The 21,815-nt window shown below is 35.1% G+C and overlaps 1 long non-coding RNA gene across 1 annotated transcript; it reads right to left on the reverse strand.

The window, feature by feature from the left end:
* Window positions 1-2,619: 2,619 nt before the first annotated feature.
* On the reverse strand, window positions 2,620-10,857 carry LOC141515955 (uncharacterized). The gene is made up of 3 exons (XR_012476575.1): window positions 10,781-10,857; window positions 10,101-10,213; window positions 2,620-2,851 (listed from the first exon to the last, which is right to left on the reverse strand). It is a non-coding gene; the product is annotated as an uncharacterized LOC141515955 (long non-coding RNA).
* Window positions 10,858-21,815: the final 10,958 nt, after the last annotated feature.

Raw genomic sequence — 21,815 nt, forward strand, 5'->3', positions numbered from 1 at the left:
CTATCACCTCAAGTCCACCTTTCAGAAAGCTACCAAACTATGATTTCTAAAGCACAAATTCAACCATGATTCTTCCCCACTCAGATAGCTTCCATGACTCTCTATCTCCAGGATATGATACAATTCCTAATAGTTGGCTTTAAAACTTGTAGAACTATATCACCTACCTTAACCTTCCAGGTTTATTGAACAGTATTGGCTTTCATATACTCCAGATACCCTGGTCTGCTGGTTGTTCCTTGGATTTTCCCCTTCAAATTGTGAACTCCTTAAGAGCAAAAACTAGTTTTTACCTTTTTCTGGAGCCCCAATTATAGTTCCTAATAATGTGTGTGGTTTGGTTTGACCCTATTTTTAGCATTCCATTTCCTATCGCCATGAAATCCTACATTGCTCTCCTTCACTTTGATTAAGGTTTTCTTCAAAGACTAGATTAAGTTCCAGGAGAAGGAAGTTTCCCCAATTCCCAAGCCTACATTGCAAGGTTTATCTACCTCTCAAAACAGTTTTCTATCTATTTTGTACTGAATTATCTATATGGATGTTGTTTTCCTCCAACAAACATAATCTCCTCTAAGACAAGTACTATTTCATTTTAATCTTTTTATCCCTGGGGTCCTTTTTTTTGGAGGGGGGGGCTAGATTCTTTAAAGAGAGACACTGACTCAAAAAACTCAGGTCTTTTACCTAGGACAAAACCCTCTAAATTTCTTTCCTTTTCTTACAACTTGAGCATTCTTCTTCTTATCAATATTTCTGATGAATCTGGATACTCCTAAAAGATGAATATTTGAGCTCATCAGTAAAGCTTGGGAACAGATGGAATTTCATAGCAAAACTATCAGTTCTTGCATGAAGGTCACAAAATTACAAGAACAGGACAGGAGGTATCTATTTAAAAAGCTGTTCATGTGCAAAAACAAGGGTTTTTTGAGGATTGGAACTTAAAATAGCTCAATAAAGAATGGGTTGGAGCAAACAGTTATTGAGAGATTAGATTCCATGAATTTTATTTGGGTTAAGGGGAGTCACAATTCCAGGGGAACTGCCTTTGTTTTTGTCAAAACGCCCATGAAGTATTGCTACAGACCTGGGTGTCAAACAGCTAAACCATGCTCAGAATAGCAGGATTCAGAGTAGAGCTACCACCAGGTATAGTTATCAGTAAAGAAGCTGCAGGGAACATCCCTCAAAGATTCAAGGATTTTGGGGTTCAGGTCCTCCTGGCAGATGCTTATTGATGTTACTCTATATTTCATATCCTCTATATTTCAACACCCAGTGCAAGATTCTGATTACTCCATCATAGTTACAGTTCTGGTGAGAGGATTTATGAGCATAGGAATTGTTGCATTTAAAAAGATTCCAGAGACATCTTTCAAGTTAATTTAATCACTTTATTAACAATGCCAGTATTTTAAGAAAAAGGATGATTATTTGGCCTTCTCTCTCTCTTAGACCCAAGACAATCATGACAGCTAGTAAAGGTTTATATGTTCTTTTAGAAGAGGAGTGATCAGAAGGATGGTGATCTACTCTGCTTGGTTAATAATTAATGAAAGAATGAATATTCAGAAGAGGGGTTGGACCTGAACTTTGATTTCATCATTTATTTCTTCATTTCCCCCCAGCCCTAGAAAATCTATTCAAAGAATTTATACTGCACTCAGGTCTGAGTAGAAAACTGGACATTTAAAATCAAGATGTTAGAAAAAGTGGAGAATTCTGGATTTCCTGAAATCATTGGTTATTAATAAGTATTTCTCTTATGGTTCTTCTGTGAGAAGGAATGATAATCTAAACTAGTCCAGCAATAGTTTAGGAGCATCATTTAACCCAGAAATAAGTTATAAATAACCCCAGAATTCTAAAACTGATTCTTCCCTTCCCTCTCTAACCCCGTCATCATTGCTGCATAGAAAATGTCTCACAATGATGTTTAGCATCTCCTGGTTATATCTAGAAGGAAGAAAAAAATCCTAGCCTAGTATGAGGAATTTCAGATACTTACTGTACTTTGGAATTCATTTTTCTAATCTATTATTCAGAAATAATCACTGTTCCCTCCTCTTCCTCCTAGGGAATTGTAGGCAGATTTAGATAACAGCTATAGCTATACTCTCAGAATGGAATTGTGCAAAATGAGATTGAGTATTTATGTATTTCAATTTTATAGCTCAATGTCATTCAAAGGAGGTAAGCCATTTAAGTGATCCGTACAAAAGGAGAATTTAGAAAACTGGAAGCCTTTTCCAATGTCATCTCCAGGGTCAGAACTAAAACTGGGGTCCTTGAGCTTCTGTCACTTTTGAAGGTCCCTGGAGTTTGCCACAAACTGTGCTTAGGATGCAGATATATATGTGGCTTAGCTTAGCCTTGAGTTTGTGATGATAACTCAGGTCAATTTGCATCTCATTCTCCTGGAAAATGAAAGGTCCCTGCCAATTCTGTGATTCTCTGATCAAATCTTCCCTGCAACAACTCTCCAGCACACATACACACACACACACACACACACACACACACACACACACACACACACACACACACACACAAACCTTTTTTGGCAATTTCTTTTTGTTATTAAAATGTAGAGATAAAAAAAAATTCCTCCTTGCCTTATTTACCTTCCTTTAACTTGCTGCCATCCCAAGAGAATGAGTTCTTTGCTTCCAGACTTCAACAGCTGGGTTTTATTAGAGGTTGCTCAGAGCCTTGTCCCAGAGGGCGTCTGCATTTCATTATTCAATACAGCCATCCCTGGAAATGTCTTACCATGCAGTGTGTCAATGCCTCGAAGAGAAAAGGCCTTATGGAAATGTCAGATGTCATTCTCATGAATGATAAACTTCTTCATCATGAAAGGGAAAAACAAAGAAAAATAGATCTCCACTTAATGAACATATTTAACTGGATCCTTTCCCTAAGAAGCCAAATAACTAAAATATTGGAGAATTACGTCAAATGTATGTGACATTTCTCAAACATAAGACTTAGCTCTGTTTCTATGCTGGCCAAAAAAAAAAAAAAAAAGGTTTTCAGGGCTTTCTAGTTGCTTGTTTTGAAAATGATTTTCTAGAAGAAACTGAGTATTATTTCTCTTTGGAGTGTTTCATAGGGGAACAAATTCCATGAGAGCAGAAGAATAGGAGTCACAGCCTTTGTGGCTGAAACCTGGCCTCTGTGTCGTTGTTTGGGCAACTCCAGTTACATTCTTCCTTTGCATGATACAGGGGAAAGAGATGAAGTTAGAGTCACAGGAATCTAAGTAAGAATCTTGGTGCAGTCCTTTACTTGCTGTTTGACTTTAGAAAGCCTCATGACTTCTCTGCACTCAATATCCTCATCTTTAAAATAAGGGGGCTTGGATTAGATGAGTCCTTAAATTGCTTCCAGCTTCAGATACATGATTCTATGAAGTACACTTCCCTCCCAAGAGCCTTGTGAGTCCTTTAGTATATGTTATTTTACTTTATTTATAAATAATAATACTAATGGCTGACTTCTATGTCTACTATATATTAGGAACTGTGATAAGTGTTTTATAAATATTCTCTCAATTGATCCTCACAGCCATCTTCAGCTGGGTTGGATATTATCCCCATTTTATAGATGAGCAAAGTGAGGCAACAGAGAGGATAAATAACTAGAAATTAAGATTGAAGAAAGATCTTGAAGGACTTCAAAGCTCAAGTAGAAGAGTTTGAATTTGACCCTTTCTGGGGAAGCCTGTGGATCTTCTCAGATCAATATTTTTAAGTGGCTAAAATGAAAAACATGGGATTAAAAAGGAAATCAATAAATAAAATAACAATAAATATAAAGATGTAATTTTCCCCATGTAGCTTAATGGAATTCTGAAATCTATCTACAGAGCACCTTGTGAGATATAGAGGATGATTCTGTAGACCCCAGGTCTAAAATGGCTGCCCCATAGATAATAAATTACTTGCCAAGTTCCCACGATAAATCAGTAGTAAAGCTGGTGTCCAGACCTCTAGACTGACTCCAGTTCTGTGCAATTTCCATGACAGGATGCATCCTTTGAATGAAATGTCCATGAGGGACAACTGAAGTAATAATTTTATATTATTATAAATATATAATAGAAGAATGAGAATATATGTGTTTGGGAGATACTATATATATATACATATATATATATATATATATATATATATATGTATAATAAAATTTAATTTCCAGGTTTGGAATAGAAAGGTATGCAGGGGTGTATTGGCACTAGTTCTTAGGACTAATTGCTCAGTGTGGTCATTTACACCTCAGAAATCAACTATTAAAAATCACGGCTTGATTTACTGTTTTGTTGGTTGTCCAGACTTAAGATAGGAATAAAGAAAATATTAATATTTCTGTTGAAACTTAAAAGTATATTGAGTATATATTTTTCCCAGTAGAGTTTATTAGGCATTCACCAGGTACATCCCTGGAGGAATGTGAAGGTGAGAAGGCTATGATTGATTTTGTTTATGCCAATCTGAATAGGAAAGATGGTGTTCTTTCTGACCCAAGAGCATGCGGTTTGGAAAATGGTCAGTCAAAGACAAGATAATTCACATGCCTATTTTATTCAAGGATTTGAGGTCAAAAACACATTTAACCTCTATTTTCTTTCCATAACAATTGACGAGAGTTGGCTCATCAGTCTAGAAATAAAGTTTATAGATTAGAGATAGAGATGTAGATAGAGATAGAAATAAATGTTACAGATTAAAAATAGAGATGTAGTATAGATGTTGAGATGGTTTTAAATATTGAAGATGGAGGTAAAAATTGAAATATCTTGAAATGGCACTTTTATAGAAGAAGGAATTTCCCCAGGTTTAATTAAGAAGAGACTAGGCTAGACTTGTGCTGGGAAAATTTACAGTACTTTAAAGGTCCCTAAATTTGTCCCTGCAAGTGTCTCAGTGTTCGGAATACTGGGCCTAGAGATAGGAAAACCTGAATTCAATCGAGATTTCAACACAGAACTCATGACTGGAAAAGTCACTTATTTTCTGTTTGTCTTAATCTGCTTGAGAAGGAAATGACAACTCCAAAATCTTTGCAAAGAAAATTTCATACAGAGTTATGAAAGATCTAACCTGACTGAATGACTCAACAACATCAATAACATACTTGTCCCAGGGACAAAGGATTTTTAACAGCAATATTTTTATTAAAGTTCTGTTTAGCCACAAATGATGAAATAAGCCAAAGTGTCCAAGAGAAATACATTTATGGCAAAGTCTCTTGATAGGCATGAGTAGAGTAATAATGGTACATTATTTTCAATAATAGATGATGCCAAAGATGCTGTCTCAAAGATATCCTGCAGAAGATCCTGCCTCAAAGCCAGGGAACTCACCAACAAATTTAAATTCTATTAAATACAAAAGATTAAAAAATGGATAGGTTATAAGATGAATGCAAAAGTGTGGCAAAATCCTTTTAAAATAGTCTCTAGTAGATTGAGTAGAATCTAGAGAACAACTAAGGAAATTATGTAGAAAGCTAAGGATAAGAAAAAAAAGGATTTTTATTTGATTCTCTTGGGGCAATAGGGATGATCAAAGAAGGAGAAATACTAATGTTCATTTTTATTTTTTAATTATTTATTTACATTAGGTTTTTTAAAAGACTTCTAGAATCTATACTTCCCTCCAACACCTACCCTACCCATTAAGAAGGCAAACTATATATTATTAATTATCCATTTGAAATTATGCAAAATATGTTTCCATATTAGCTAATTCCCCCAAAAAAGCAAAAAAAACCCAATAAAGTAAGAAAATTATCTTTCAATTTTAAATCAGAGTTCATCAGTTCTTTCTGGAGGGTAACATTTTTCATCATGAGTTCTTTGGAATTGGCATGGATTATTGTATTGATCAGAGTAACCAAGCCTTTCTCAGTTGATCATCATTTTTATAACATTGCTATTACTGTTTACAATAATCTCCCAGGTCTTCTCACTTCATTTTGCATCAGTTCACATGGGTCTTCTGAAGTTATTCCCAAATTATTTCTCATAGCATAATACTTAATCACAATCATATGCTACAGCTTGTTCAGTCATGCCCTAATTGAATATTTTTACATATAGATGCTTGTTCTTTTGATCTTTCTGGGCCCTTTGGAATTAGTTCCAAACTATTCACCAGGATGGTTGAATGAGTTCACAACTCCATCAACCATCTACAAGTGTACCTAATTTTTTCCCCATCCCATTCGGCAGTTGCAATTTCTGATAGGCATAAAGAGATATATCAGATATGGAAAACTATTGTTATATGACAAATCATAATTGGTCGAACTCTAGAGAAGCATGGAGGGAATTACAGGATTTCATCCTGAGTGAAAGGAGCAGAATCATTAGCAACAACATTGTGAAATATTCAACCCTGATGGATGCAGCTGCTCTCATCAGTTCAGAGAGCCGGGACAAAACTATTAGATCAGCTTTGGACAATGCTATCCTCATCCAGAAGAAAAACAAAGCAAAATAAAAAATCCCTCAGAATCTGAGAGACACTATATTCATTTAAAAAAATGCATGTATTTCTTTCCCTTCATCCTAATTCCTCCTAATTCCTCATACCAAAAATGGCTAATCTATAAACATACTTAACACAAATGTGTAAATAGAATATTAATCTCACTGCTTGCTGCTGAGGGAGGTGGTGGGAAGGGAGGGTGGAAGAAAATTTTTTAACTTAGAAATATACATAGGCATATGAATGAACGAATGTTAAAAAACATACATAACATGCATTTGAAAAAGTTAAACATCAATGCAAAAATAAAAAATTTAAAAAATAAATCCTCAAAAAAATAAACACCATTGATTATTCTCTGAAAAAGCAGTATATCAGAGCTGTTTTAATTTGCATTTCACTAGTCAATAGTGAAAGTTTTTAGAGTACTTTTCCATATATCTATTAGAGAGATTTATTCTTCTGAAAACTGCCTCTTCATATCCCTAGACAATTTATCAGTTGGAGAATGGCTTTTATTTTTATGAATTTGATATAGAATTGAGAAATGAAACTTTAATCAGAGAAACTTGCTACAAACTTTTTTGATATTACTTCAGTGTTTATGGAATCTTTTAGCAAAAGGTCACTGATTATTTTTTTAATTAGCTCTATTTTTCCTTTTTCTGACTTTTCAATTTTTGTTGGATTTCATGGTTGCTGCCTCTGACCTTTATTTTAACATTGTGTATTTCTTTCTTGTTTTAAGTGTCTCTTTTGTAAATAGCATGTTGTTGGATTCTGTTTTCTAATCCATTCTGCTCTCTGTTTTAGTTTTCTTGGTGAGTTCATCTCATTTAAATGAGATTACTGATTACTATATATTTCCTTCCATCCTATTTTCTTTCGTTTATTCTTCATTCTCTCTTTTTTTCCTGTTTCTTCCTCAAAAAATCTGTTTTGTTTACTGCTACTTTCTGCCTTAATCTATGCTTTCTTTTATCACTCTCTACCTTATCTCTTATTACTTTCCCTTTTTATTTCCCTATGGTGTAAAGTAGGTTTTTATATCCACCTGTGTGTGCGTATATGTACATATATATATATACATATATACATACATACATATATATATATATATATATATATATGTATATACTTCCCTCTTTGAACCAATTCCAATGAGAGTGAGATTCAAACATTGTCTACTACACTCCATTTTCCCCATTATAAATGTTCCTCCATGAATTTTCTTGAATGAAAACAGTTTAAGTTTATTAAATCCCCTATGATTACTCCTTCATGTTTAAACTTTGAGTCCCTTATGATTTCTCTTTTGTCTTTTTTTATGCTTCTTTTGGGTCTGGTGTTTGAATGTCAAATTTTGTATGCATTTCATCAAGAATGCTTGAAACCCTCTATTTCATTAAAGATTTATATTGTCCCCTGAAGGATTATGCTCACTTTTCCTGGGTAGGTTATTCTTAGTTGTAATCCTCGTTTCTTTGCTCTCCAGAATATTACATTATAAGCCCTCCACTCCTTTAAGGTGGAAGCTGCTAGATCTTCTGTGATCCCTACTGTTCTCCTCTGATATTTAAATTAAAAAAATTAGATTCTTGCAATATTTTCTTCTTGACCTGGGAGTTCTGGAATTTGACTGTAATATTTGAGAGTTTTCATTTTGGGATTTCTTTAGGGTGATCAGTGGTTTTTTCCCATTTCTATTGTACCCTCTAAATCTAAAATATAATTTCTTGCCTGCAAAAGGGAGGAGGGGAGGGACTGTAATCTCTTTCTGACTCAATGTGCAAGCCCTCTTACCATCTGGCCCCAGTCCAGAGTCATATACCTCTTCTGTCAACCTCCTAAATTGCCTTAGGATGGAATAATGTCTTACTATGTACTTTTTTTGACTCTGCCTCTCCAAAATTTGATTTGAGGAATTACTTTAAAGTTGTTTGGAGGGGGGAGTATTGAGAGAGCTCAGCTGGGTCGCTGCCTGTGGCCCACCATCTTGGCTCTGCTCCTTTGTTTATTATGGATACTTTGATGGTAACTGATGATGAAATGTTCACAGAAGCACTTAATTCTTGTTTTGTTAATGTTTTCTCCATCAAAGACAAATCTTTTTAGATTAAAAGAAAAAAATTAAAATGGATGGAAAGTTGCTTAAACTCAAGATGATCTGATGAATTCAAGTCACCTGCCACAGATGTTATACATCATTGGTCTTGAAAGAATTGGCCAGTAGGACTCTGCCATCAATATCAGACCAGTTTGAAAGATCATGGAGAATGTGAAAGAGTAAAGAAGGGGAATTGTTGCAGTTTTTCAAAAGAGAAAGAGAATGGAATTCACAAAATATAAGCTAGTTAACTTGATTTTTATTCCTGGCAAAATTCTGGAACATATTCAAATTATTCTTAGTGAAATTCTAGAAAAAGTATGGGTATTTATAGTCCTCATGGTTTCAAGTACAGATCAGGAGAGATTAAGTTTATTTCCTTCTCCCTTCCACAGGGTTATTAAATCAGTGTATAAAGAAATGATGTGGAGCAAACACACAGCACAAAGGCCTCATGTGGACTATAGGACTCCCAAGTGTGGCCAGAATCACTCCCAAGTATACTTTGAACCAGATAAAATATAATTGGGAAACATTTAGCAAAATAAATAAAAATACAATAAAACAGAATCTAAATCAAGGAACAGAAAGCCTCACACATGGATTATTGTTCACCATTTCTATTTGAGTTTAAAATCACTGATATATGTATAGACTACAAATATTTCAGCAAAGTATGTGACAGGCTCTTAAACTATTCTTTTGAGTAGTATGAAGATATTATAAGAATATTATAGTGATACATGTAGTAGACTAAACAGTAGTAGAGTTTGATCAACTTGAAATTGACTGAAAGACTGGACCCAAGAAGTAGTCATTAAGATTTCAGTGTTAATTTGGCAGGCAGTATCCAGTGATCTCCATGTTTAAAATGCCTCAAATATATGCACTCAGCCTTCTACTAGTTAACATTTTTATCAGTTTTTAGAAAACATAGATGGAATGCTCAAAATGTCTACAGAAGACACAATGTAGAGAGAATTAACTTGGAGCATGAAGAATTGGTATTCAAAAAATCTTGAGAGGTTTGAACATTATGTTGAGTTAAATAGATGAGTTTTAATAAAGATAAATATAAAATCTTGTATTTGCATTCAAGAAGACATAAAAGGTTAGGGAGATATAGTTAGAAAGCAGATTTCAAAAAGATATAGATCTAAGTTCAAAATTAAACAGCACTATAATATGGCATCTAGCAGAATTAACTGATTTCAGTCTTTCTCCTACATATACATACATGAATATATGTTTCCCTGTTCAGAGAACAATTGGAGTTATATAGTATTTATGTATATAATCTGAAGTATGCTATTGACTAAATCTTAAAATGTTATATTATCTACATTCTATTGTACTTTTATTTTGTTAATTATTTCTCAATTGCATTTTAATCTGTATCAAGAGACCCTCAGAAGGCACATATAACACCTGAGAATACTTTTGACATCTTGGTTACAGAGGACTTAGGTGTTGCAGTAAATAGAAGACTGTACCTGGAATCAGGAAGAACTGAGTTCAAAGTGTTTTCCAAGACTTCCTAGTTCTGTGTCACTGGGCAAGTCATTTTACCTCTGTCTCTTTCAGTTTGCTCATTTATAGCAGGTCTCTGGTTGAGGCAACACCCATTCAGTTATTAAGGCAGGTAAGAAAGAAATGAAGAAAAGAATGACATCTTTTGCAAAGTTCAATCCCCCCCCTCAAAAAAACACATAAAACCAACACATAATGTTGAAGGGGAAGACCCTCAGGATTTCAGATGAAACAGAAAACAAATTTACATTCACTCTAAGCCAATCAGGACCCAAACTATGACCATATGGGACTTGTCCTGGGACCTAATTTTGATCAATGAAAGAAAACCTGAGTGAGAGGCAGAAAGAAAAAGAAAGCTATGTTGCTCAACTGACCAGCAGTGGAGTAGTTTTGACTATTTTCATAGAGTTGTGTCCTAATATTGTGTTTGGCACATCATAGCTTAATAAATGCTTATTACGTTCTTTTTCCATCCCCTGGCCCCTAACCCTTTCTCCACATGGAATCCCTCCCCAGGATGGAGGTACAAGAAGCAAAAGAGTAGATGTGATCCTGGAGAGAGCCTCCAGGTTTTAGCACAAAGGCAATCAAGAAGGATACACGTTTTTGAAAAATAGTTACCTTAATTAACTACACTCACCTTTGGGTACATGCTTGCTCTTGGTTGGGTGAGACTATCCCCTTCCTCCTGATCCCTCTAAATTTGGGGAAGCTAGATAATTCTGACACCATCTCCAAAGCAGTACTAACCCAGTGGATCATTTATTTCCCTGTGAACTTTGTTCCTTTCTACCCCATTAGCATTATGAGATATAATTTGTGACTATCCTTATTTGTGTTAAGCTCTATCATAGCTAAAGGTATTGTCTATGCCAAGGGTTTACAATTTAAGATTGATCTTTTCAGAGTTAATGTTTTGGTGAAAATGGCAAACTTTGTCTTCACTGTTTAGAGAGTGAAACAACTCCTCAAGAATAATTATGCTCTCTTTGAGACTATAAAATCATGGTTTAATAAAAGAATTGAAAAAATAATTTGCAGAAATTCCAGAATCATTAACCCAGGGCTTAAGAAATTCCAGGCAGTAAGTCACCATGGTGCCTAGCAATTTCATCTTTCTAGTTAATATTTTCAAGACACTTTTAACTGAAACTGCAAAAGCATACTCCTCCCCCAACCCCCTCATAGCTATTTCTTTTTTACATTCAAAGCATCTTGAAAAGAACACTCCAAGTCTCTGGAACTAGGCAAGGGGGCAGAAGTGCAAGCTCCTTGAGATTCTAAGATATCACCATTTGAGCAGAAAAATGGCCAGGGTGGAGGAAAGGACCATTGGTTACCAGTCACTGGGTTTCTGTCTACTCCCATTAATGGTCCAGGAAATAACCTGAACAGATTTACATGATTGCCTCTTTGAACTTTGTAAAGGATTCGTTCATATCTTTCTGTAGATTTTCTTTGACCCTAATTTGGGTCTTGGCTGAAGTTACAAACCAAAGTCCTTTGTAGCTTCTTCTCACTTTTTCTAACTTGAAAGATGAGAAGTTCATCCAATATTTTGGGTTTGGATCCTAAATAAAAGCAAAACTGGTGTTGTTGTTGAGTTGTGTCTCATCCTTTGTGACCCCATTTGGGGTTTTCTTCACAAAGATACTAGAGTGGTTTGTCATTTTCCTCTCCAGCTCCTTTTCCAGAAGAAGAAAATGAAGCAAACAGGGTTAAATGATTTACACACACACACACACACACACACACACACACACACACACACACACTCACACTATTTTGGGGTTTTGAGCTCAGGAAGATGAGTCTTCCTGCCTCCAGGTTCAGCTCTCTATCTACTTCACTACCTCATTGTCCCTAACTCCCAGCTACCCCAGACTGGAGAGCCTTGAATAAACTTGTCTTCCAATTTTTAGGAGTGGCATTTCTTTTGTTATTTTTTGTTTTGTTTTGTTTCTAAAATACTTCAGAAACTAATCACTGCCATGTTGAACAGTAAATTTCCTTCAGTCTCAATTTTAGTCATTTCCTGCATTCCATGAACAGGATATGGGGTGGGGGGGGGCAATGGGTGGAGAGGAGTGGTTGTTTCCCATTTATCTAATGAATCTCTAACTTTGGAAGCCAAATGATAAATTCAAGTTCAGTCTTGTCAGAGGGCTGTCAGATGGGAATCATTCACCCACAGGAGTCATGCCTTCTATTTCCTTTATGAGCTCTCATTCTCCCCATGTAGTTATATAGCTAGACTTTGTGAGGAAATTAGTTTCATTCATAAAATGAAATTAAATGAAACCTTACTGACCACTCATTCCTTCTAGACCATCTCTTTTTTCATGCATGTTCATCACATACTTTCTTTTGGTTTTCCTCTTCCTAGACCTTTTCAGTTTCCTTTAATGTATTATATTATCCTTTCCTCATCTTCTTTGCATGAATGTACCCTAGCATTCTCTCCTGGGCCAACAGTTCTCTCTTTGTACTTTCTCTCTCGGTGATCATATTGGTTCTCATTGGGTCAATCGTCATCTCTGTCTATACTCTGAAATCTATAAATCCAGTTTTCTTCTGTCTCTTGAATGACAACCTTGCATGACCTTCCCCTCAGGATTTCAGACTAAATACCCTTAAAACCTTCCCTCTTGCCTTCCTTTTTTCTTTTCCACTGAGGGTAGCACCATCCTTCTAGGTTCCATGGTTCACAATTTCACAGTTATACTCATCAGTTGCCATGTCCTATCAATGCTCTCGTATCTCTTATTCTCTTTCTCCCAGCAGATAATCACCATCCTAGCTCTAGTTACTTATCTCTGGCCTGGACAATTACCTTAGTTTTCTAGTTGATCTACCTACTTCCCACATTAATCAGCTTCCAGATAGTTGCCAAAAGGAAATTCTAAAAGACTCAATTTGATGATACCACACTGTTGCTCGAGATGCTTCAGTGACTCCCTAATTACTTCATGGCAAATTCTGGGTTTGACCTTTAAAGTTCCTTACAATCTAGTTCTAATCTCCACTTCACATATTCACTTAATTTTGTTACCCAATTGGACAATTTCCTCCATATAATATTCCATCTCCTATCTCCATGCCTTAACATAGCTGTCCTCCGTGTTTAGAATTACCCTAGTAGAAAATTATCTTAGAGGTCTGGAACCATTCTCTTTATGTTGCCTTTTCTGTTGTCTCCACTTATTTTGAATATATTTATACATCTATATATTTTATTCCTTCTGAAAATGTAAATTCCTCAAAGTCAAGGATTACTTTAGTTTTGTTTTACATTTCCCCAGTACCTTTCACAATTCCTTACTTAAATTACACAATTCTTTACTGAAAAGATCTTCCTTGAATATCAAAATCAGCTATCACTGACATTTAGATAATGCTTTAAGTTTGTAAAAATATTTTATAAATATCTCAATAATAACCCTAGGAGATAGGTACTGTTAATATCTCCATTTTATAGATAAGGCAATTAAGGCAGACAGAGGTAAAATGATTGCCCAGGGTCATCTAGCTAGTCTCCACATCAGAATTTCCACTCAGTTCTTCCTGACTTCAAGTGAGGAATAATAAATATTTATTAACTGCCAACTTTGAATAAAAACCAAAAAGAATCACAGGACAGAAGAAAAAACTTGTTTGAAAAAATAATCATTGTAAATTCCTTGAAACTGAGAGGACTCAAATATGTTTTCTTATTTTAAAAAATCTAAAAATTTGTATTATTATTTTTTTAGGGTTTTTTTGCAAGGCAAATGAGGTTTAGTGCCTTGCCCAAGGCCACACAGCTAGGTAATTATTAAGTGTCTGAGACCAGATTTGAACCCAGGTACTACAGATTCCAGGGATGGTGCTTTATCCACTATGCCACCTAGCTGCCCCAATTTGTATTATTTTTTTTTAAATCCCAGGTCACAGATTTTTAAACAAAAGTCAATAAAATATCTAAATAACTGTGATGATGATGGCAAAAGCAATGTTGATGATGATGATTATGAGTTTTCTTTGGTAAACAAAATTACTTTGGCTCATTAACCATCAATGGAATGAATGTTTTATACATTTTCTCTTCATCTCTAAGCATTGAGGCCACCTTACTCTAAAAACACAAAATGAAAAGAATCATTCAAAAGATAAAAGTATAGGAAGTAAATGTGTCTCCATGAACGATGTTGACCACTAATGGGAATCTGATTCCATTCATAAAGGGTTCTTGAATAGAAATATTGTGATCAATTGAAATGAAAGATATGGGTAAAAGTCTAAAAACATCTAGGAAAGGATCAAGTCATTTTTTTTTCTCCCATTTTCCCAGGAATTTGATTGTCTGCCTGGTTGCTATGGGTAGCAGAGAGAATAGCAGCTAATAGGGCAGCTAAAATGTCTTGCTCTATTCCTCATCAGTATCTAAGGTAATATTCCAGAGATAATCCCAGTAGTCCAGCATTAAAGGGACTGGCTAGTTTTGCCATCAGGCCAGGGATAGGAAGAGGACAGATGAGGAGAAAGAGTACAATAGTGCCAATGGGATGACTGTCAGAATTGTTTGGTTTTTGAATAATATAATTGAAAGTCACTTAAAGATCAATTTTGATAACAAACCTTGAGAGTGAGTGTAACATAGTGAATAGAAAGGTAGCCCTGGAATTATGGTGATCTGGCTAAAAGTTCTAAATCTGACGGTCATCGACTGAGTGAGATTGATCAAGTCCCGTAACCTATCAGTGCTCAAAAGTTACAAGGTGAAGAACGCTTGCTGATCTGTATTGGCAGAGGAAGTTTCCTCATTGGGACCTCACTAAATAAAACCACAGACCCCAGTGAAGGTCATAATCCACCCCACCCCACCCCCAAAAAAGTCCAGATTGCAAAAAACCTTACTTGACAGAAAGGCTTCTGAAATTTTTGCCTTTCAAATGCATCACAATCTTAATTCTAAGGCTTTACCATTAGTTGACTTTTTGACTTCAGATAAAGCATTTCCTTTCTTGTGTGTTAGTTTTTCTACTGGAAATGAGTCAACAGCAAAAAAAAAAAGGTTATTTGGAGGGAAAGGCTGTTCTTATTCCTCATCATTCAATGTATTTCAAATTCAGTGAAGGAAGGTACTAGAATTTCACCAAGTTTGCATTTAGAAAGAAAACTTGAGAGTAAAAAAAAAAGTCTTCATAAAGAAAACAGGAAAAGAACAGTGTGTATAGATAAACTTAAGGGAGAAATAGATTCCCCCTACAGTGTTGTAAAGATGACTGGCTATATTTAAAGATGAGGGAAAATGAATGTGGTGCTTTTGAATAAAAAATTACATTTATCTATCTCCTTTTTTAAAGACCCATTATGGACACTTCTTCATCCTAGGAAGGGGATAACTAAATAACTGATGGGAATAGGTGATGGTGGTGAGGAGAGAAACTAAGAACCTTAGATTTTTGGAGTTGGAAGGGACCCTAGAAATCATTCTACCTAATCTTCCATACAAAGTTATTCTTTTTGCAAAAGGGAGCTTTTTCTGATGATGATGATTCTTTGACTGCTCACCAGTGAACTGCCTATTTCTGGAGTACAGAAGAGAGAACCAACTTTAGAGAAGTAGGAATTTTCAACTGCTTTAGACATTTTATTTTTGTGATACAAGTGTTATCACATTAGGTAAGTAGTAGGATGGTATATGACTTCATAAACTGTCAGTTTTATGCGCTGCTGAAACCATTTGCCTTTTGATATTTTAATTTTCAAAAGAGATAAGCAAGCATACTAACAGCAAATCATTATGGATGAAGTGTATATAATGTATTTATATATGTATATAAATATTTCATATGATTGTCATATCTATTACCCAGAAATAATCAACAAATTAATCACATATTCCTATTTACATTTTAGATTCCAACAATTATGGTTTGCTTAGATTACTGCCCACATCAAGAATTCATTATATCAAATGAGTTTTAGTAAAAAGCAATAAATTTTAAGAACAAAAGAACACAACCTAACTCAGGTTGAATTCTCTCTCATACTAACTCTAAACCATTTTGGTATGTTAACATATTTTAAAAATATATATTTAGTATTTTCCCCCAATCATATACAAAAACAATTTTCAACATTTACTTTTAAAGCGTTGAATTCCAAATTGTCTCCTTTCCTCCCTTCCCTCCCCCATGAGTAGGCAAGCAATTCAAGATGGGTTTGTACAAAGCATTTCCATATTAGACATGTTGTAAAAGAAAACATAGACAAAAAAAAACTCAAAAAAGTAAAGTAAAAAAAAACATGTTTCAATCTGTATTCAGACACTATCATTTCTTTCTTTGGAAATAGGATTTTTCATCATATGTTCTTCGAAGTTGTGTTAGATCATTGTTTTGTTGAGAATAGCTAAGTCATTCACAGCTGATTACAATATTGCTGTTACTTTATACACAGTACATTTCATTTTGCATCAAGTCATGCAAATTCGGGTTTTGCTTAGAGCATCCTGTTCATTATTTCTTATTGCACAATGGTATTGCATTATATTCTATCACAATAAAATACCAAATTTTTTTCAATTATCCCCCAGTTATGGGTATTCCCTTAATTTTAAATTCTTTGTACCAGAAAAGAGCTCATGTTTACATAAAATATAAGATAGGTCCTTTTCCATTTTGTCTTTATCTCATTTAGGATACAGACCTTGTAGTGGTATTGCTAGGTGAAATTTATGCATGGTTTTTATACCTCTTTGGGCATAGTTCCAAATTGCACCAAGAAAGCATTAAGGTCTCATTTTTCCCCATTCTCTCCATTCATTTTCTGTTCTATTAGCCAATCTAATAGATAAGATGTTGTTGCTCAGACTTGTCCTTATTTGCATTTCTCCAATTAAGTGTGAGTTAAAGCACATTTTCATGCGGCTATAGATAACCTTGATTCCTTCATATGAAAACACCTTATCTTTTGATCAACCATCAGCTGGAGAATGCTTCTTATTTTTATAAATTCGCCTTAGTTCTCTATGTTTGAGAAATAGGGTCTTTACCAGAAAAAAAAACTTGCTTCAAATTTTTTTCCTACAGTTCCTATTGCTAACTTTATTCCCCTCCATCCTATCCCCCTCCATTTATTCTATTCTTTCCCTCCCTTCACCTTGACCTTCTTCAAAAGTGTTTTGCTTCTATAATCCCCTTCTTTTCTTTCACCCCATCTCCTTTATCTCCTTACTTTCATATAGGGTACAAGAGATTTCTATACCCAATTGAGTGTGTATGTTATTCACTTTTAGAGGTCATTCTGATGAGAATATTGCACTCACCCCTCCTTACCTCCCTTCTCTTTGCTTTCACTTATAGCTTTTTATTGTCTTTTTGATATGCGATAATCTACCTCATTCCGTCTCTCCCTTTTTCTTTCTCTACAATTCTCTCTCACTCTTTAATTTCATTTTTTAGATAATATCCCTCATATTCAATTCACACTTTTGCCCTCTGTCTGTATGTACTCCTAACTGTCTTATTAATGAGTAATTCTTATGACTTACAAGTATCACCTTCCTGTGTAAGAATGTAAACAGTTCAACCTTATTAAGTGCCTTCTGATTTCCCTTTCCTGTTACTTCTTTATGCTCCTCTTGAATCTTTTATTTGAAAGCTCTAATCTTTTCATCAAGAATGTTTAAAAGTTCTCTATTTCATTGACTAACCATTTCCTCCTTCTCCTCCCTCCTCCCCAGAAAATTACACTCAGTTTTTCTGGGAACGTGATTCTAGATTGTAACCTATTCCAAGTCACATATTCTGAGTCCTCTAATCCTTTAAGATAGAAGTTGTTAAATCTTGAGTTATCCTAGCTGTGGTTCCATGATATTCAAATTGTTTTTGGATGCTGGAAATATTTTCTCTTTGACCCGAGAACTATGGAATTTGGCTAAAATATTCACAGGAGTTTTCATTATAAGATTTCTTTCAGGAGACATCAGTGAATTCTTTCAATTTCTAATTTACCTTGTGGTTTTAGAATATTGGGATGATTTTCCTTAATAATTTATTTTTAATTAAATGGAGTTTTTTCCAATTACATATAAAGAACATTTTTCAGCATTCACTTTTTGTAAGATTTTGAATTCCACATTTTTTCTCTCTCTCTCCCTTTCTTCTCCCTTCCTCAAGTTCATAAATGATCTGATATAGGTTATACATGGATCATCATGTTAAATATATTTATCTTTCTTGATGATTTCTTGAAAGATGATATCTTTTATGATCATGGTTTTCAAATAGTCCAATAATTTTAAAATTATTTCTCCTAGATCTATTTTTCTGGTCATTTTCTTCTATGAGATATTTCAAATTATCTTCTCTTTGTTCATTCTTTTACTCCTTCTTGATTTCTCATACTTTTTCCTCTCTTTGGTTTTTGTAAAAGAATGAGGTTAAGTGACTTGTCCAAGGTTATACAATTAATAAGTATCAGGTGTCTAAGGTCAAATTTGAACTCAGGTCCTCCTGGATCCAGGGTCAGTGCTCTAGCCACTGCTCCACCTAGTTGCCCCTTCTTGATTTCTCAATGCTAATTCATAAGGAATCTTTTTCTTCAGTGAGTTTTCATACTATCTTTTTCATTTGACCAATTCTACTTTATAAGAGGTTTTTTTTCCCCCTTTAGTGAATTGTTGGGCCTCTTTTCCCATTTGGTTAATGCTGCTTTTTAACACATTTTTCTCATTGTTTTTTTGGTACTCTTTTTAGCAGTTAGTGTAGTCTGGTTTTTAAGATGTATTTTTAAGAAGCACTTTTGTTTTCTTTATCTAGGTGTTGATTCATTTGACATGATTTCTTTTTGCATCACTCTCATTTCCCCTCCTAATTTTTTTCTCTTTCCCTCTTACTTGATTTTCAAAATCCTTTTGAGCTCTTCCATGGCTTGAGATCAAGTCATGTTTTTCTTGAAAGCTTTGAATGTAGGAACTTTCACTTTGTTTTTTTCTTTTGAGCTTTCACTTTATTTTCTTCTTCTTTCTTCTCTGTTAATTTTCTTTGTCATCTTAAAAACTTTCTATGGTCATATTATTTTTCTGCTATTTGCTCATTTTCTCAGTCTATTTCTTGACTTTTAACTTTATTAAAGTATAGCTCTGCTTCCAAATAGAGGGTATATTGTTCTAGACCTTAGAGTTTTTCTGCGGTTATTTTCAGAGATGCTTCTAGATGTAAGTTTTCCATTCTTCTGGAGTGGAATGATCTAGGGAGAAGTAACGAACATTACTCACCTGTGTTCTAGTTTGGGAGGAACCACAAGCACTCTCTTCTGCTCCAGAATTGTGAAAAGGGTCCCCGCTACACTGTATCACATGCTTTGGTGTACTAGTGCTCCTCCTTGTCCTGGGACTGCCACGCAAAACAGAGTATGAGAAAAGCATCAGAAGCCTGCCTCAGTGCTAGCAAAGGAACCCCCTATAATCTCCTTCTGAACAACTATCATATATGGACTGAATGTGCTTGAAGCAGCTACTGTCATTGGTGATTGAGTGACTCCCAAGACTTACTTCTGCTTTACCCTGATTGGGTCTGTACTGGCAGAACCTGATCTGGAGTGTGTCTGACTCATACTGTTCCTGCTGTCTTCTAAGCTGTCCTTGACTGAGGAATTATTTCATCCCATCCTTTTGTGGGTTCTACTTCTCTAGTAATTATTTTATGGCATTATTTAAATATGTTTGGAGGGATTTGGGGGAAAGATCAGGTGAATTGCTGCCTTTTCTCTGCCATCTTGGCTCTGCTCTCTTGTTAACATTCTTAATGCATAAACCAGAACATTAGCTAAATAAATAAATCATTAGGTTCTTAATAAAAGTGTCAAGGAAAGTACAATCTATTCTTTTGCTAATTGCTAACAGATCCAAATGTTTAAGAAACCTTTACTGCCATGATTATCTAATTGTAAATAGAACATTTTTGATCCAGGGAAATCTAATAACACCAAGCCCAGAATATTCCTTCTTGAATAGCATAGGCTAGTGATTATATACTTTTTATAAAATATTGTGTTCCTTGTGCTTGTTTTTCTTGAAAAGAAGAAAAGCATAGCTATTTAAAAATGTAAAAGAAGTCCCTAGAAGATCCAAAGTTATAATATCTGCTCATCTTCCCTGTATCATACCTGTAGATCAGGGGAAAACAGCTAAGGATAGAAATAGAGAGCCAATGGTTACATGAAGAAAAATTATTTTCTTCAAGTTAAAAAGGGTTTTGGATGGATGTGACTGTACCTCCAGAGAAGCAGATGCCAGGTTCAATTTCCATGAGGATTGATTCCCTAGATGATGGTGATGGGGACTGGACAGGAATCAGCACCAGTGGTCTGGCAGTGGTAGAGGCAGGGGAGAAGTTGGCTAGGCTTACTATTCTTACTGTTCTTCAAGCTGAGGGTCCTGGATGGTCTCCATTGTTGTCCAGTGGTAGTAGTCAAGATGGTGGTAGTGGTTTGATTCATCTAGAATAAAGCACTTCCTGTTTTTTCTCTCTCTCATGATACCTTGATGCTTCAGCTAGTGAATGTGGCAGTTAGTATATGCTGGGGATGGTTGGACTAAAGTAATGACTTAGTGTAATTTCTTTTTTCCTTTGATTTCTTAGAAAGACTTGATCTGGTACATCATCCAGATCTACGTGGAGGAAACATGAAGAAGTAATTCTTCATGCTACTTGGTCTTCATGGTTCCTTTTCTTTCCCCTACCCTCATACAAATCACAAGTAGTAGTAGTAGTATTCAATTAAAAGTCTTTTTACTAAATATTCAGTGCTATTCATTAAATTACAATTCCAGAGAGAGAAAAGCATTTAAAATGAATAAGGAAAAACTGAGGAACAAGGTATCTTTATAGGCAAAGGGAGGAAAATCTATGCAGTAGGACAAAATCATTAATAGTGTCCAAATGTTTCCAAAAATTAAAGAAAAAATAAATATAAAAAAAAGTTGGGATGGGACTTTTTTCTAATGAAGATGGTAACATGAAGGATTACAGATGACCCTATCTTCCCCCAAAAATTCTCTAAAAAGATTAAAAGGGGAATCAGATAAAAATAAGGATCAATAAGACAAAATCAGATGAAATAAAGAGCAGTAAGACAGAAGATTTCATCAGTAAGATGACGCAATGGATGAAGTGCCAGATCTGGAGTCAGGAAGACCTGAGTTCAAATCCATTCTCAGGTAATTGCTAACTGTGTGTTCCTCAGAAGGTGATTTTATCCTGTTTGTCTTAGTTTCCTCATCATAAAATAAGCTAGAGAAAGAAATAGCAAAGAAAATCCCAAATGAAGTCACAAAGAGTTGGATGTCACTGAAGTAAGCAAACAACAAGACAAAAGATTTCAAAAAAATAGTATGCCTATTCAACTAGTCCAGGATTGCCCAAGGGAATGACCAAATGCTTGAATATACTGTAGTTGGGATAGCTGTAGTGAATTCATGGCTCAGCCCTCTTATGAATTCTTTATGTCTATTATTCCTGTGAGAGGAACACTAGGGAACCACCCTGAGACTTTGAGCAGCCCAGTTCCAGGAAACAGAAGCAAGTGGAGCAGTAAGTAGGAGCCCCCAGGACATGAACCCATTGAACTGAGGGAAGGGAGTGAAGAGAGAGAGAGACTGCCTAGCTCTGTCCTCTGCCCCTGGA

The sequence above is a fragment of the Macrotis lagotis genome, chromosome 3 (genome assembly GCF_037893015.1).
Source record: "Macrotis lagotis isolate mMagLag1 chromosome 3, bilby.v1.9.chrom.fasta, whole genome shotgun sequence".
NCBI lineage: Eukaryota > Metazoa > Chordata > Mammalia > Peramelemorphia > Peramelidae > Macrotis > Macrotis lagotis.